This window comes from Ovis aries, chromosome 8, assembly GCF_016772045.2.
Source record: "Ovis aries strain OAR_USU_Benz2616 breed Rambouillet chromosome 8, ARS-UI_Ramb_v3.0, whole genome shotgun sequence".
Lineage (NCBI taxonomy): Eukaryota > Metazoa > Chordata > Mammalia > Artiodactyla > Bovidae > Ovis > Ovis aries.
The window spans coordinates 36,418,716-36,434,393 of record NC_056061.1 but is presented as its reverse complement, the minus strand read 5'-3'; the positions used below and the strand labels follow the sequence as shown (position 1 = coordinate 36,434,393).

Sequence of the window (15,678 nt, the reverse complement as noted above, 5' to 3'; positions counted from 1 at the left end):
GATTCATATATAAAACTCTAAATCACAGACCAAAAGTTTCTTACAATTGGTTTCTCTTGGGATAACCAAGGCCATGAAGTTGAATCCAAAGAGCTATCTCAAAAACAGCATAATTGTGGTAAACCACAATTAGAAGATTCACAGATTCAACAACCAAGTTGCCGAAGAGAACTGAGAAAAGACACAATTGGGAGGACCCCTCTTGGGGTGAGAATAAATATCAACACTAACCTTTGGAATTAGTCCTTCAAAGTGGCCATAAATTTATTGATTAGTTCATGGAACCATTTAGGGCCCAGGGCATTTTTGCAAACAACAGAATGGTCAGCTGGTAATCAGTAAAGATTAATGGCTGAGTGGGGTCAGGGAAAGTGGGAAAAAGGGTTCGGCTAACACTACCTTTGTCCCAAAGTGACTTCACGTAAACTCACAGATGTGTCTCCACAAGGAATACCATCAGAAACTAAACACTGTGGAGTGAGACAGAAATGTCTACACTGAAATAATCCAGCTGGCCACTAAACCAACACGCAAATAACAATAACAAGCCTTGTAGGTGGAACTAGAAGAAATGGACAACTTGCTAGAAAGACAGACTACCAAAACTAAGTCAAGACAGTCTGAATAAGATCGAAAACAAGTGAAAACTGAATTAGTAATCAAAAACTACCCACAAAGAAAAACCCAGGTCCAGATAGCTTCAATGGTGAATTCTACAAAGCATTTAAAAAGTTAAAACCAATTCCTCACAAACACTTCCAAAAAACAGAAGAGGAGAGAATACTTCACAATTCATTTTATGAGGTCGGTACTACTCTGACCCCACAACCAGACAAATACATCAAAAGAAAACTACAGATGAGTATTTCTTAGCAATATAGACACAAAAGCCTCGGAAATACAAGCAACCCAGATCAGATCTAGCAATTTATGAAAAATGTATATACCATGACAATGTGAGATTTATTTCAGGAATATAAGGTTAGTTCAAGATAAGAAAATCATTTATATATTATATCATAGCAATAGAATAAAAAAGCAAGAATCACATGGTTAGCTCAACAGATGCAGAAAAACCATTTGATAAAATCCAACATCCTTTTGTGATAAAAACAATCAATGAGCTAAGACCAGAAAGGAACTTCCGTAACCTGATAAGGAACATCTATAAAAATCCCACAGTTAACATCATACTTAATGGTGAAACACTGGATTACTTTCCCAGTAAGAATAGAAACAAGACAAAAGAGCATTTGTGACTTCTACTGAACATTGTATTGGAGGTTCAAGTCAGGGCAATTAGGTAAGAAAAAGAAGCAGAAAACACGCAGATTGAAAATGAAAAGGTATTACTATTTCTATTTGTAGAAATAGTTGGAAAATAGAAAATACTAAATTTTCTCTATGTGGAAAATACTAAAGAACATACTAAAATAGTATTAGAACTAATAAATAAGTGAAGTTTTCAAAAAGCACACCAAGACTGTTCAGTGAGGAAAGATCAGTCTTTTCAACAAACGATGGGGCAGCTGGCTAGCCCCATATGAAATAAATTGAAGTTGGACTCTTATACCACACATGAAAATTAAATTGAAATGGATCAGTTATCTACTTTAACATACAAACTTATGAACTCTTTACTGAAGTAAATCTTAATGGGTTCAGATTTGGTAAGGGATTCTTATACATGACACCAAAAGCATGAGAAACACAAGAAAACACAGATAATCTGGACTTCCTAAAACTAAGAATCTTCTGCTTAAAGGACACCATCAAGAAAGTGAATAAAACAACTCACGGGATGGGATAAAATATTTGCCAATCATATATCTGTGAAAGGACTTGTATCCAGAATACATAAACAGTTCTTACTACTAATAAAAAGGTAACCAATGAAAAAATGAGCCAAGGATCTGAATTTATCCAAGGAAAATCGATAAATGACCAACAAGCACATGAAAAGATACTCAACATCATTAGTCACTAAAGAAATGCAAAGAAGATCCACTGGAAAGAATAATTTTTTAATGGAAAATAATGTGTTGGCAAGGATGTAGAGAAAACTAGAATTCTCATACTTTGAAGGAATACAAAGTTGTGTAACCACTGTGAAAAACAGTTTTCTGGTTCCACAGTAAGTTAAACATACAATTACAATATGACTCAGCAATTCCATCCCTAAGTATATACCCAAAAGAATTTAAAACTTATCCAAACAAAAGCTTGCACATAAATAGGGCTATTAATATAGCCAAAAGGTAGGAATAACCCAAATGTCCATCAACTCATGCATGGATAAACAAAAAGCAGTGTATTCACACAACGGAAAATACTAAGGCATAAAAAGGAATGTAGTAGTATACAACATGGATGAACCTTCAGAACACTTTGCTAAGTGAAATAAGCTAGTCATAAAAGCTCACATATTATGATTCCATTAATATGATATGTCTTAAATAGGGAAATCTCTACTAGACAGTAAGCTAGTGGTTGTTCAGGACTTGGGGGTTGGGGCAAGGGGGCGGGGTCAGGAGGGAGTAGAGAAAATAAATAGCTAAAGGTTCAGGATTTCTTTCTGAGGTTTTGTAAATGCTTTAAAGTTGACCATGGTGACGGTAGTATGAATATACTAAAAATTACTGATTTATATACTTTAAGTGAGAGAACTGTATGGTATGTGTACTATAATCGAAGAAGCTTTTTAAAATTATGAAACAAAATGACTTATAATACTAAAAGTAACCAATAAACTGCTTCAGTTCAGTTCAGTTCAGTCGCTCAGTCGTGTCCGACTCTTCGTGACCCCATGAATCGCAGCACGCCAGGCTTCCCTGTCCATCACCATCTCCCGGAGTTCACTCAGACTCACATTCATCGAGTCAGTGATGCCATCCAGCCATCTCATCCTCTGTCGTCCCCTTCTCCTCCTGCCCCCAACCCTTCCCAGCATCAGAGTCGTTTCCAACGAGTCAACTCTTCGCATGAGGTGGCCAAAGTAATGGAGTTTCAGCTTTAGAATCATTCCTTCCAAAGAAATCCCAGGGTTGATCTCCTTCAGAATGGACTGGTTGGATCTCCTTGCAGTCCAAGGGACTCTCAAGAGTCTTCTCCAACACCACAGTTCAAAAGTATCAATTCTTTGGCGCTCAGCCTTCTTCACAGTCCAACTCTCACATCCATACATGACCATAGGAAAAACTATAGCCTTGACTAGATGGACCTTAGTTGGCAAAGTAATGTCTCTGCTTTTCAATATGCTATCTAGCTTGGTCATAACTTTTCTTCCAAGGAGTAAGCATCTTTTAATTTCATGGCTGCAGTCACCATCTGCAGTGATTTTGGAGCCCCCCAAAATAAAGTCTGACACTGTTTCTACTGTTTCCCCATCTATTTCCCATGAACTGGTGGGACCAGATGCCATGATCTTAGTTTTCTGAATGTTGAGCTTTAAGCCAACTTTTTCGCTTTCCTCTCAGTTTCATCAAGAGGCTTTTTAGTTCCTCTTCACTTTCTGCCATAAGGGTGGTGTCATCTGCATATCTGAGGTTATTGATATTTCTCCCAGCAATCTTGATTCCAGCTTGTGTTTCTTCAGTCCAGCATTTCTCATGATGTACTCTGCATATACGTTAAATAAGCAGGGTGACACTATCCAGCCTTGATGTACTCCTTTTCCTATTTGGAACCAGTCTGTTGTTCCATGTCCAGTTCTAACTGTTGCTTCCTGACCTGCATACAGATTTCTCAAGAGGCAGGTGGTCTGGTATTCCCATCTCTTTCAGAATTTTCCACAGTTTATTGTGATCACAGTCAAAGGCTTTGGCATAGTCAATAAAGTAGAAACAGATGTTTTTCTGGAACTCTCTTGCTTTTTTGATGATCCAGTGGATGTTGGCAATTTGATCTCTGGTTCCTCTGCCTTTTCTAAAACCAGCTTGAACATCAGGGAGTTCACGGTTCACGTATTGCTAAAGCCTGCCTTGGAGAATTTGAGCATTACTTTACTAGCATGTGAGATGAGTACAATTGTGCGGTAGTTTGAGTTGGAAATATTAAAGATAAAGATTAAATATAAATTTCCTGATAAGCATTTTAAGTAGGTTTTGACTGGCTGTTAAGACACAAGCCAACCTCATGCTTAAGGTAAGAGTGATATTAAAAAATAAGAAATTCAAAAACCATAAATGTAACACATACCTACAGAGTTAATTTCCCCTGGTACTCCAAACAAATTGTATCAGGAAATGCTCTCTACAGACACCATGAAATGTCTTTATATCCTACCAACTTTCAGAGACTGTGTTAATTCTTAAATTGAGACCATTTCCCCATAAGAATGTGATTTACTGGAGCAGTTACTCTGACATATATTCCCAGCTACTCAAGGTTATTTAATTTGAAATATAATGTTGACATATGAAAAATTAGATTCAGAAATTTTTAGTCCAACATAATTTTAGGAAACCACCAGTGTAATTGGAAGGTAACTTCTAGACAAAATATCTCAGGTATAAAATCACAGCACATAGAACATGTTATTAATATTTCTTAAAAATAACATATCTGTAGATCTACCAAAAAGACAAGAAAGCTGTTTTGCTCTGAATAGCAGGACTTCCCTAACCCACAATGAAGAATCCCCAGCAGAATTTTGAGATCAGCTGCCATCAGATTTAAAGCAATCCCAAATTCTGCTTTTCCTAACATTTGCCATTTTCATCTACACTGAGAGCAGGTGCAGTTCTCATTCAAGATTTGCACTACAAACTAATCTGGCACTGAGACTAGCTGTTTATAAAGGTACAGCTGTCTGGATCATTGCAAGCAAGTTCCAGAAGCTATCAAATTGAAAAAAAAAAAAAAAAGGCAGGGGAGTAGGAAAAGTTAGCTATGAGTAGAGAAGAAGGCATCAACTACAGAGTTTTAAAAAAAAATACAGCTCTCAAACAATAAAAAGACAAGTTTTACTACTCTGGCTGTAAGTTAAAGATATGAGATTTAAAGGAACAGACATAATAGGAACAGACAAGTAATATCCTATTCCTGGTAGGTTCTGCTAAAGCCAACATTATCTATTAAATAATTTATCAATAGATAAAAGTGTTCAGAGATCTCACTGTTATCATAATTCCTTTTTTATTAAATTAGATGACCAAATTAAAGTACCTCCTCATTAGACTAAAATAATGGAAACAATAAGAAAAATTAACCAACACACTACATTCCTGAAAAGTCAAAAGTAAATTTCAGAACATGTACAGACTAACTTTAAAGCAGCATTACTTCTTTGTTCCTTACACTTTTAACAGATGAATGTAGTTTGTGAATCTCTCAGGAAAGGCAATTCTCACCTTCCACCACATTCTGACTTATATCATTTTTGTTCCAACAGGAACAAAGCTATAGTGGATGCTATATCCCCAACACAGTATCAAATAAATCAGAAACATTATATTATCATGAAAGCAAAACATAAAGTCATGAAAATCTTTAAATAATATACCATGGAAAATTATACTACAAATCTTAGGAAAACTGGTAAGAAAAAAAGTTATCATGGGGCTAAATAAGAACTATAAATCTGTTCAAGAACTAGGATATGCGGAGATATGCTGAGGGTTTGTGAAACCCCAGAATAAACATGATAAACATACTTGCCTTATGGGTTTACTGAAAGATTTTCATGCAAAACATTATTTCCAAGTAAAAGGTTCTGGTCATGTTAATGTCCTGTTTAAATCCTATTTCTCAGGTTAGTCAAAAAATATTAGACAAAGTATTTAATCACTAAAACAGCTTTAAAGCAAATAAAACTCAGGTTTTTAAAAGGTTTGTCAGTTCCATTCTGTTTCCATCTAGTCAATATTAAGGAATTCATTAAAAGTCAAAAATAAGTCTATCTGAAGTTCCCCAAAAAAATCACTTTCAAAATAAAGACAAATCAGTCTCCCTTCTCCCAGTGAAGAAATGACTCATTGGAAAAGACTCTGATGCTGGGAAAGATTGAAGGCAGGAGGAGAAGGGGATGGCAGAGGAGATGCTTGGATGGATCACCACCTCGGTGGACATGAGTTTGAGCAACTTCCGGGAGTTGGTGAAGGACAGGGAAGCCTGGAGTACTGCAGTTCACGGGGTCGCAAAGAGTTGGACAAGACTGAGTGAACTGAACTGATTCGCCCTATCAAATAGTCAATGGGCATTCTGAGAAACAGCTAGTGATGCACATTAGGCATAATGTATTCACGTGAATGAGGTACAACAATACAGCTAAGTGGATTACGGAATTAACCACAATCTGCAGTCTACCCTCTAAAGCTGTTCTTCAAAAATTGGCCATGGTGATAGACAGGTACACACTGCTATATTCAAAATGGATAACCTGGCTTCCCTAGTGGTCCAGTGCATAAGAATCTGCCCTTGCAATGCAAGGGTTTGATGCCTGGTCCAAGAAAATCCCACTTGCCTCAGAGCAACTAAGTCTTTGCACTACAACTATGGAGCCCGTGCTCTACAGCCTGGGAGCTGCAACTCCTGAGCCCACACTCTAGAGCCCATGCTCCGCAACAAGAGAAGGCACGGCCAGCTAAAAAAGCCCTTGCAAAACAACAAAGCACCACAGCCCAAAAATTAAATCAATCAATCAATCTTAAAAAATAGATAACCAATAAGAACCTATGGCTTAGCGCAGGGAACCTCTGCTCAATGTTCTGTGAAAGCCTGGATGGGAGGGAATTTGGGGGAGAAGGGATATGTGTACATGTATGATTGAGTCCCTTTGCTATCCACCTGAAACTATCACAACCTTGTTAATTGGCTATACACCAATACAAAATTTACAAGTTTAATATAAAAAAAAGAAAATTTAAAAAAGAAGATTGACCATGGCTTTGTCCTGCTCAAAATTTTAGGATATATAAACTAGAAGACATATTAAATCAAATTTACTCAAGTATTAATACAGCTCATGATAGAATCAATATTTTGAGATTTTCTAAATAGTCTGATATAATCTGCCAGACCAAAGGAAAAGTAACAGAGTTAAATATAAAACTCCACAATTATAGAACCCACATGTAAAATCAACAACAATAAATATTCAAATAGAAAAACCTCCTGCGTGCTTCTACAAGATGAAGAAATATCATCCCACAAATAAATTCCCAAGAAAAATCCAGAAAAGACTGTGTGTGTGTGTGTGTGTGTGTGTGTGCGTTTGTGTGTGTGTTAGTTGCTCAGTGGTGTCCAACTCTGCAACCCCATGGACTGTAGCCAGGGAGGTTGGTTATTTACCAAGTCAACATGGATTTTTTTAAACGCAATGAAGGCTAGGGGAAAATTTACTGTAGTAACTGGAATATTGTATCTCAAAAACCCCATTTAGCATCTCAAAGGATACTACATTAACTGAATCATATTTAGAAGGCTGAGTTCAATTTTAATCTATACATTTTCAAACACACACAAAAAGAGTAGAACAAGAAAAAGAAAGTAAAAATAAGATATATCTATGCAAATGTTTTCAACTGCAGATCTCTTATCTATTATTATCCATTCTGTTCAAAGGATCCTCATTCATAGATTTGACAAAGACAATGAATATTATTTTGGGTCCATCCTCCTTGATCTTTCTCCATATATCATTCCTTATCCTTCTTGAAACACACTTTTCCTTTGATATCCTTGACACACCATTCTTTTGATATGTATCCTATCACTCTGACTGTTACATTCCTATCTTCTCTTCAGGTTCACTTTGACTATTACACATTGGAGCTCCTTAAGGTTCAATCCCAGGCTTTCTCTTACTTCCACTCCTTGTTCTTTCCTTAACTGCTCACATACGAGCCTTACACTCCCATTAGCACGCATACACTGATAACTCATAAATTTACACATCCTTCCCAGATCTCTATGCTGAACTTCATGTATCTAATCGCCCAGTTGTCCTCTCCCACTTGGAAGTCTTAAGACCTCCCACAATTCTATCTCTCAAATTTCCACATACTTCACTGTTTTATACTTGCTCTTATTTCCACGAATGGACTGCCATCCTTCCAGTTACACAAGTCAAAAGCTGAAATGCATTCTTACCACCTCTTTACCCCATCACACCCAACTCTAACCCTATCATCCAATCCACTCTCAAGTTCTTTCAATTACTAAACAGATTTCAACCCTTTCTCCTTGTCTGTCTTAAACTCCCAGTTATTGCCTATACCACTCAAAAGGCTTCCTAAATGGTTTTTGCACATGTATCCAAATGACACAGAGCACAGAACAATGACAATTTTATGAAACATAGGTCTGATCAACGTTCACGGTCTTCTATCCATCCCTTGACAACAAATTTTCAATTGCCCTCCACTGTTCTCAAGATAAAGTACTGAATCGAACTGAACATAGAACCAGAACCTCAAAACATCACAAAGTGCTAAATGAAGAGTCAGTAACACTGATACTGAGGTATATTCAATTGCACTGCTCTGACTAGGAAGAATTTTAATATCAATAGTAAAGTTAAATACTCTTCAAAACGGCATCCTTTTTAATTCTCCTCAGTCACATTAACCACATGTCAAGAGACGAGGCCAGTGACTACTGCATTAAAAAGCAAATAGAATACTTCAATCAGCACAAAAAGACAGCACTGGGCTAGAAGATATTTTGATTCTATTGTAAAACACTCTGCTAAGATCTAGATAGAATATTTTTATACAGCAAAATTTATCTGTCTAGTTGTATCACAATGACTACCAAATTAGATTTTCTTTAAAGCTCATAGTTTTACATAGAGTTTATTTACTTTTTGTGTTGTATATTCTACAAGTTTTGGCAAATGTATGATGCCTACATGTACCCATCATTATACTATCATAACAGAGGAGTCCACTGCCCTAAAAACCCCCTGTGCCCCATCCCTTTGTTCTTCCTCCCCAAACCCTGGTAACTACTTATCTTTTGACCGTATCCAGAGTTTTGCCTTTTCCGGAATGTCACTTAGTTGGAATCATACAGTGCGCACCCTTTTCTGATTGACTTCTTTCACTTAGCACTAATCATGGCTTGCAGGCTCATTTTCTTTAATCACTGAATGCTATTCCATCATAGGGATATACCACAGTTTATTCATCTATTTCCCTACTGAAGGATATCTAGTTTGCTTTTGACAATTGTCTTTATTTTTTATTTCATTAAATTCTGTTTTTTTACACAAATTATCTCATCCATAAAAATATGCAAGCAAGTCCTATTGAGAGAAATGCTGAAAGAATATCACTAAATTGCACATTTTTCATTTTTGTCTTTTCCAAATCTTCTACAATAATAAACATATATTACCTAATCAGATGAAGTTTTATTTTTAGATAATACAAACCAAATTCTGGTTTAACCATTGTTTTTTAACTTTTTGTCCATTAAGGGTACAAAGAATCACTAACAATAAATAAAATAGGTTTTCACAAATTGCCATTATTTGGAATGAACACAAGAAATTATATAAACCAAAAAACCCCTTATCATGTTGACAAATCAGGTGATAACTAATGGTACAAGGACCAAGGAATAAACTTTTTTCCTCTACCAAATCTTATTTTTCAAATGAAAGACCTTTTCTTTTCTAATCAAGTACAGTGTAACCACATAGGAATCAGACTAACACAGCATTTTCTAAAAAATCTGACCACTGAAAAACTATTTCAGAACCTTTAACAACATTATAATTATCAGTTTGAATGGCAATAAATGTTTAACAATTTAATCATTTGAGTTAATAAGTAAATCTATTATCCTAATATCTAACTGGAGAGGTATAGAGATGCAGAAAGTGTGGAAAATACGTTATATTCTAAGTATTAACAGAAGAGACATGATGGCACTTTGAACTAAGCTAGTTAGAGAAAGGAACAGCAGCTTGCAAACAGAAATTAAAATTTTGCTTGAGCATTTAAATGACTAGATTTACAAAATGGAGCAAGTGAATAAAGTATTACTCTCCAAGTAAGCTTATTTAATTGTATATTAAAAGCAATTTAACATTTTCACAGAAAGCAATACCTGTAACTCCTCAAATATTCATTTAACGTTGGTATGAGACTTATTTATTATGTTTCATGGTAATACACAGGGAATAATGTTCAGCCTCTTTCCTTACTGGCAGAGACAAGGAAAATCACAGCACTTATTAGAGGAACTTTCTATCTGGAGGATTTGTAAGACACTAAACTCTCTACACAGAAATTGAGTCCCCAGGAATATTATAGAACACATCACTTTTCCTTGGTATTAGTTAATATATAAAATGCATAAGCAATAAAGTTATGAGAACAAAGTACCCATACAAACAAGACACAGGGTTAAAAGTACCAAAATAGGGCTTCCTTGCTGGCTCAGCGGTAAAGAGCCTACCTGCCGATGCAGGAGACACAGATTTGATCCCTGGTCCAGGAAGATCCCACATGCCTAGAAGCAACTAAGCTCATGTACCAGCTACTGAGCTTGTGGTCTAGCGCCCGCATGCCACAATTACTGAAGCCACAGAGCCCTAAAGCCTGCGCTCTGCAACAAGAGAACTCACCAAAACGAGAAACCCGTGCACTGCAACGAGGAGCTACTGCTGCCAGCAACTACAGAAAAGCCCCCGCAGCAACGAAGACACAGCACAGCCAAAAGTAGAGAAATAAATTCTTTTAAAATAACAAAATAAAGCTAAATAATAATGTCCCTGGCGAAGGGAATGGCAACCCACTCCGGTATTCTTGCCTGGGAAAGAAATCCCATGAACAGAGGAGCCTGGTGGGTTACAGTCCATGGGGTCGCAAAGAGTCAGACACAACCTAGTGACTTAGCCACTACACAACAATAAAAATAATAAAGTAAGTCACAATGAGTTCCTGGGAATGTTTTGTTAAAATTATCAAAATACTTGTAAAGGCTACAAGTATTAGTTATTCTTATTAAAACAACAAAACCATCACGATTAATTTTACATTGTCTTATGCAAACTTAAGATTTCCATTTTAACCCTAAGTAGAAAGAACAGCTGAAAAAGTGTTTATTGGTCATGGATTCTGACAGTACAACTGACTTTCTATATATTGAATTTAGTCTACTATTTTCAAATTGTAGAATGCTTATAAATTAAAAAAAAACCCTTAGTTTGTCACAATAAATAATAATGATGATCTTAAAGGATAACCACAGTCATTTCTCTTTTTTAAAAAATACAATGTTTTACATTTAAATTTCTTCTTAAAATTATTTTGAAAAAAATCTCCCTTTTACACTTAACACAGGAAGGAGGCTGCCTTCTGATAACAAGTATTAGCAATTAAGATGAAAAAGAAAGTATGGCACAAAATTCACACTTGAATGTACCTTCTCTGGCAAGACAGAAAAAGGGAAAAACCTAAAAGATACCTCAAACTTAAAAAAAGAAAACTATCTCTCTGGACCATAAATCGAGCAAAAAAAAGTAAAGCACTGAGTAGGGTAAAAGTGACAAGCTGAGCTTCAGTTTTGGACAGCAAGGCCAGGAGCCTGGCTCCTGGGAGATAATCTAGATGAAAAATGCTGCAAACAATGTGGGAAGCAGAGCCAGGGGACTTAGGTGAAGCCAGAGCATGGGCACAGAGTTCCCCTGTTCATGAGAAGAGCCTGAAAAGAACTACCATCAAGATGAGACTTGGGGCCACACCTTCTACAGCAATCTAAGATGGGGAGGAAGGGGAATGTAGAGGGAAGATCCTACAAATCAACATCAGCGTAAGAATTAAAATTTTAAAACATATGAACAAACCTTAAACTAAAAATGACAGTCAACAAAATCAACACAGGAACTTAAGTTTACTCAGAAGTAGGTAATACAGAACAACGTGATAAAGACTTTCAGTTCAGTTCAGTTCACTTCAGTCGCTCAGTCGTGTCCAACTCTTTGCAACCCCATGAATCGCAGCACGCCAGGCCTCCCTGTCCATCACCAACTCCCGGAGTTCACTCAGACTCACGTCTATCAAGTCAGTGATGCCATCCAGCCATCTCATCCTCGGTCGTCCCCTTTTCCTCCTGCCCCCAATCCCTCCCAGCATCAGAGTTTTTTCCAGTGAGTCAACTCTTCGCATGAGGTGACCAAAGTACTGGAGTTTCAGCTTTAGCATCATTCCTTCCAAAGAAACCCCAGGGCTGATCTCCTTCAGAATGGACTGGCTGGATCTCCTTGAAGTCCAAGGGACTCTCAAGAGTCTTCTCCAACACCACAGTTCAAAAGCATCAATTCTTCGGTGCTCAGCTTTGTTCACAGTCAAACTCTCACATCCATACATGACTATTGGAAAAACCATAGCCTTGACTAGATAGACCTTTGTTGGGAAAGTAATGTCTCTGCTTTTGAATATGTTATCTAGGATGGTCATAACTTTCCTTCCGAGGAGTACACAGAATGCACAGAAAAACTATACAAAAAAGATCTTTACGACCAAGATAATCATGATGGTGTGATAACTCACCTAGAGCCAGACATCCTGGAATGTGAAGTCAAGTGGGCCTTAGAAAGTATCACTACAAACAAAGCTAGTGGAGGTGATGGAATCCAGTGGAGCTATTTCATATCCTCAAAGATGATGCTGTGAAAGTGCTGCACTCAATATGCCAACAAATTTGGAAAACCCAGCAGTGGCCATAGGACTGGAAAAGGTCAGTTTTCATTCCAATGCCAAAGAAAGGCAATGCCAAAGAATCCTCAAACTACCGCACAATTGTACTCATCTCACATGCTAGTAAAGTAATGCTCAAAATTCTCCAAGCCAGGCTTCAGCAATACATGAACTGTGACCTTCTAGATGTTCAAGCTGGTTTTGGGAAAGGCAGAGGATCCAGAGATCAAATTGCCAACATCCGCTGGATCCTTGAAAAAGCAAGAGAGTTCCAGAAAAACATCTATTTCTGCTTTATTGACTATGCCAAAGCCTTTGACTGTGTGGATCACAATAAACTGTGGAAAATTCTGAAAAGAGATGGGAATACCAGACCACCTGACCTGCCTCTTGAGAAACCTATATGCAGGTCAGGAAGCAACACTTAGAACTAGACATGGAACAACAGACTGGTTCCAAATAAGAAAAGGAGTACGTCAAGGCTGGATATTGTCACCCTGCTTACTTAAAGTATATGCAGAGTACATCACGAGAAACACTGGGCTGGAGGAAGCACAAGCTGGAATCAAGATTGCTGGGAGAAATATCAATAACCTCAGGTATGCAGATGACACCACCCTTATGGCAGAAAGTGAAGAGGAGCTAAAAGCCTCTTGATGAAAGTGAAAGAGGAGAGTGAAAAAGTTGGCTTAAAGCTCAACATTCAAAAAACGAAGATCATGATATCTGGTCCCATCCGTTCATGGGAAATAGATGGGAAACAGTGGAAAAAGTGTCAGACTTTATTTTTTTGGGCTCCAAAATCACTGCAGATGGTGACTGCAGCCATGAAATTAAAAAAGACTTTCAAGTAAGCACCGAATTTCTAGGAGATAATAAAGCAGTTGTTTTCTATTAAAAGGATTTACGAAACAGAACAAAAGAAGGTATACTGAAACATTCTATCCTTTTTGCTCAATTTTTCTGTAAACAATGCTGCTATTTAAAAAGTTTATTAATTTAAAAAATGATGATAACTGATTAAAGGAAAAATAACTTTTAAAGCTTTATCAATCAAGGTGATTCTCCTACTGCTGATAAATATTTGTAAAGTTAAAGGACCATACACTTGTGGTTTAAATAAAAACTACCTAGTAAAATGCCTTACATGTAAAGAAAAAAAAGATGCTTAACCAATCTTTGTGAAGAAAATGAGTAATGAAAAGAGGAAATTAATGGCCAATATGATGTCATTTTCAAACCGCACTAGTTACCACGTCATAAAATATACATATCTTTTAATATTCTCTTTGGGATCTATTTTATTTTGCAGATACAATAAATGTCCTTGATGTCATTTTAAATTTTCAGAGTATTTCAAATGCTATCATGATTATTATCGATAGCACTTAAAACCAAGTAGTCATAAACAGGTTAAAAATTTCAAAGAAGAAACCCATTTCCACTGTGAAACAATTATATCTGTTATAACTGGATGTAACTAGAAGGACATCAGGCTTGTCTCAAACCCTTTGTATCTAAAGATGGGAAACTACCAGATGTCTTATTATTTAAAATGGATACCTGCTATATGAATAAAAGCCAAAACTTATGTGAGAAAAAATAAAGACCAGCAAAATTAAAACCTGATTATTTGAAAGCAAACACCTTGTATCAAAAATGAGAAAGTACAGACAAAAAGACTAGGGCAACATAACTAAAAGTTGGTCTAAAAAAATTTTTTTTAATAAGAAGACATTTATGAATAACTTTAGAGCAAAAAGCTTGAATATGTGGCTAATGAAATGGCTAATTTCATAGAAAAATATAATTGTCAAAGGATTTAAGAATAGAAAATCTGAATAAACCAACCAGAAAATATGAATTGCTAACTATAAAAGACACCAGTTGAGATAAGTTTATTAGCATACTAATGTCAAACTTTCATGAAAGAAATAATTGCTTTAAGAAACCTTTTAAAAAATAAAGAAACCTCCATAAGTTTACTTTATGAAGTCAGAATAACCTTAGGCATTAGTATAAAATGGGCTTCCCTAGCGGCTCAGATGGTAAAGAATCCACCTGCAACGTAGGAGACCTGGAGTTGATCCCTGGGTCAGGACGATCCCCTGGAGAAGGGAATGGCAACCCACTTCAGTATCCTTGCCTGGAGAATGGACAAGAGGAGCCTGGCAGGCTACAGTCCATGGGGTCACGAGGAGTCAGACATGACTGAGCAACTAGCACATTAGTACTAAAACAGGGTAATTTACAAATTATCTGCTTAGGTTGGCATTCTAAGCATAGCAGGAGGACTAGAATATCATGTGACTATCCAATAAAGCCCCATGGCAAAGAGGAGGCATTCTGATTTTCATAAATTTAACTAAGGCAAATCCATGTATTTCCATTTTTAGTTACAAAATTTTAAAACGTAACAGTTGTACCTACACCTTTGCTGTATGTAATAAACAGCATACACCATACACTATAGAAAATGTGGTATCCAGAGAAAAATGATAGTCAATTTAGGGAATGTCTTCCTTTGAGACAATAAGCAACTTTAGCTAGATTTACACATAAAATGAAAAAGATGTGCATACTGAAAACAAAGAATAATATAGTATGATAAAAGAAAATGCTGAGTAATTCTGAAAAGTTTTGAATTAATAGTCCATGTGGAACTCAGTATCAGAATAATTATATAAAGCAGAGCATGATATTTATAACACTGTAAATTATTCTTAGTTTGATTTGTGGGCATAAAAAATTATTAAATATTCATACATTCCAAAATAAAGTCTTAAACAACAAAAGAAAATGACCATGAAAATTAGGACAGTATTTATTTAACATTTATTTTTCTCTCAAGAAAAATGTGCTATGCAAATTGTTGCTGCATTGCAGAGAATTAGATAAATTACATTTTCAGAAAACCTTACTCATTTTTTACAGGTACTTAATCTAACATAACAATTTAACAAAGCTAAAACCAAGGTCACTTACAACTTAATTAAAACTACTTGGAATGTAAATCTATTTATTCCTC

At 36.2% G+C, this 15,678-nt stretch overlaps 1 protein-coding gene across 1 annotated transcript in view; it reads right to left on the bottom strand.

Annotated features, from left to right (window-relative positions):
* ASCC3 (activating signal cointegrator 1 complex subunit 3) overlaps positions 1-15,678 on the bottom strand; it is a 341,266-nt gene that overhangs the window by 275,874 nt on the left and 49,714 nt on the right. The window lies entirely within an intron of this gene.